Source organism: Podarcis raffonei, chromosome 5 (genome assembly GCF_027172205.1).
Source record: "Podarcis raffonei isolate rPodRaf1 chromosome 5, rPodRaf1.pri, whole genome shotgun sequence".
NCBI lineage: Eukaryota > Metazoa > Chordata > Lepidosauria > Squamata > Lacertidae > Podarcis > Podarcis raffonei.
Genome location: NC_070606.1, coordinates 71,484,645 through 71,488,338, shown reverse-complemented (window position 1 = coordinate 71,488,338; position 3,694 = coordinate 71,484,645).

Below are 3,694 nucleotides of genomic sequence, written 5' to 3'. Positions count from 1 at the left end.
AAAGGGCAGATTCACAACATACATTTAAACATGGCTTCTCCCCCACCCAAAGAATCCTGGGAATTGTGGTTCGTTAAGGATGCTGGGAATTGTAGTTCTGTGAGGGGAGAATTACAGTTTCCAAGAGTCTTAAGGGGGGGAGTCAATTGCTTTAAATGTCTGCTGACTGTGCTTTGAAAGTATGGTGAGGATTTGCCCTTTGTCATTCCTGAAGATGACTTACACCACAGAGTGGAAGGATGGTGGGGTGACCAGATCGGTTCTCCTGGACCTCTTAGCACTGACTGGCCATTTGAGCTGGGCTTAGGAGGCTTGGTGTTAATGGTGACCGGTGACGTGGGTCTGGGGACAATTTTTAATTGGACAACGTTGAGGGTGCAAATTTCCCCTTGCAAGTATATTGATTGACCTTGTATAAAACCATATCATAGGAGCCAACTCCGGGGCCAAGGTCCATTCACCCTCCCCAATAAAATAGCTGAAGAAGCTGAGCCACCCCAAAGTTGATGGGCATTGCCATTCAAATAGTGTGGGTGCGCCCCATCATGTGATCGATTATGCAGAGTGAAGCTTACTTGGCCTCCACCCAATATTTTATTCAAGTTGGCACCCCTGAACCATATACAGGCCCCTCCCCACTCATGCATGATCAGAACGCACTCGACCAGTGACATGTGCCATTTGTGGCATCCAAAGGGGGCAGTTTGGAGGCAGACTAGATGGTACATACACTCATCCCACTGACATGGGTGGTAGCCAGTAATGGAACCCCTGTGTAAGTGGGGATTCCCCTATACACAAACAGTTGAGGAGAATAAATCCATATATAAGTTCATGAAGGCTGGCCATAGTGTCTGCATAGCAATGGATTCCAGGTGATATTACAAGCTGGCTCAGTTTGCCTACCTATGGAATTCCCTTTCCCCTGATTTAGTTATCTTGACTTTCCTCCCTTTGGGTTAATAGGAAATTTGGGAAGACATGAGGCTTTGCAAGTTAGTTGCATTTTCCTTTGTGAACATTTTAAAAAGAAATATACATATGTAGTATTGGAACTATACCGGTATTTACAGTTCCAAAATTGAAACAAAAAGCTTCTTTATCTTGATCCTTGACTAATTTTATCAGTAGCAACTCAGTATACCTTAAACAATCTTCATCTGCACGATTCAGCCTACTTGCTTAAATGCTTTGCATGATGACCTAAGTTGGGTTCTTCCTGCTTCCATTCATTGTCACTTACGCAAGGACTCATGCTCACACACTTCCCCTCTGCTACTGATCCTCAAACCTGTCCACAGCCAAGGCAGGGTATTACATTTGCTTCTTCCCCATTTTGACTCCTGAATTCTCCTCTGCATCTTCCCTTATGTGAGGCTAATAGACGTGGAATCTGGGGGGAATCTAGTTTGTGCATTTTTAAAAAAACCCAATTCTTGTCTTATTATGCTCTAAAAATGTCTTTTTGCATCAAGTGCCAGAATGTATGTGGGAATGCAATTTTACATGTGCATCAAATTGAAAGCAATATAATGCAAATCAATAACAAAATATTGTGGCACCTTAAAGACTTAAGAAATTGATTATGGCAGAAGTGTTCATGGACTGGAGTCCATCAGATGTAACTGATGGAGTGGACTGGAGTCCACAGAAGCTTATCATGGCATAAGAAATTGCGTTACAATGTCACTTGGTTGTGTTTGTTGCACCAGACGAACACCTCTGCCTCTACAGAAGTTTCTACAATGTGGTAATGATATCCAGACTCAATATATTCATTATGTGTCCAGTTCCTACAGTAATCTGACATGTGCAGTCCAACGCATATCTCTCTAGGTCGGTGGGGAACCTATGGTCTTCCAGATATAACTGGACTACAATTCTCTTACATGTTGGGAATTGAAATACAGTAAGCCCCCACATTGCATGCATTTAACCCGTGTGCATTCAGCTTAACAAACTTGGCAAAAAAATTTTTTTTAAAAAAGGGGGCAGAAACGGGGCAGGATTCCATGGAAAAAAACCTTTGGCAATTCCACATGCCATTGAACGCAATGTGTTTTTTGTGATTATGGCTTTAGGCGCAACCCCTGGAACGTAACCCCCACATAAACTGTGAGCTTATGGTACAACAGCATTGGGGGGGGGGACAATTTCACCACCCCTCCTTTAGAAGGACTGGGGCAGATAACAGTGAAATCTAAAGCCAAAAAATGGCAATCCTACTTTATGTTTTCAGGGCACTCCTCAACAGGCTTACTCAGAAGTAACTGTTGCTGAGTTCAGTTAGATTCCCTAGTAAATGTGTTTAGAATTACAGCATTACTGCGGGGTAGGGGGGAGTAACAGGCTACAGTTCAGTGGTAGAGCACCTGCGTTGCATGCATGCAGTCATAGGTTCAGTCCCCAGCAACTTCCCAAAAGGCTGGTGAAGTTCCCTGATTGAAATTGTAGAAATCTGCTGTCAGCAAAGGCAATACTGAACCAGATGGAGCAATAGTATTATTTACTCCATGAAATCAATAGGGCTGTAGACTCAGCTGCAGAGCATCTGCATCCAGAGAATTTGGAGCAAATGATTCAGCAGAGGAAACACAGCCCAGAATAACTAAGGAGATAGTACAAGAATACTTGGCTAGTTTAGATGTATTCAAGTCTCCAGGGCCAGATGAACTCCATCCAAGAGTATTAAAAGAACTGGCAGATGTGATCTCAGAACCACTGGCAGTCATCTTTGAGAATTCCTGGAGAACAGGCGAAGTCCCGGCAGACTGGAGGAGGGCAAATGTTGCCCCTATTTTCAAAAAGGGGAAAAGAGAGGACCCAAATAATTACCGCCCAGTCAGTCTGACATCAATACCAGGGAAGATTCTGGAGCAGATCATTAAGCAAACAGTCTGTGAGCACCTAGAAAGGAATGCTGTGATCACCAATAGTCAGCATGGATTTCTGAAAAATAAGTCATGTCAGACTAACCTGATCTCATTTTTTGACAGAATTACAAGCCTGGTAGATGAAGGGAACGCAGTGGATGTAGCCTACCTTGATTTCAGCAAGGCATTTGACAAGGTGCCCCATGATATTCTTGTAAAGAAGCTGGTAAAATGCTACCACTCAGTGGATTTGTAACTGGCTGACTGACCGAACCCAAAGGGTGCTCATCAATGGTTCCTCTTCATCCTGGAGAAGAGTGACTAGTGGGGTGCCACAGGGTTCTGTCTTGGGCCCGGTCTTATTCAACATCTTTATCAACGACTTGGATGATGGACTCAAGGGCATCCTGATCAAATTTGCAGATGACACCAAACTGGGAGGGGTGGCTAACACCCCAGAGGACAGGATCACACTTCAAAACGACCTTGACAGATTAGAGAACTGGGCCAAAACAAACAAGATGAATTTTAACAGGGAGAAATGTAAAGTATTGCACTTGGGCAAAAAAAATGAGAGGCACAAATACAAGATGGGTGACACCTGGCTTGAGAGCAGTACATGTGAAAAGGATCTAGGAGTCTTGGTTGACCACAAACTTGACATGAGCCAAAAGTGTGACGCGGCAGCTAAAAAAGCCAATGCAATTCTGGGCTGCATCAATAGGAGTATAGCATCTAGATCAAGGGAAGTAATAGTGCCACTGTATTCTGCTCTGGTCAGACCTCACCTGGAGTACTGAGTCCAGTTCTGGGCACCACAG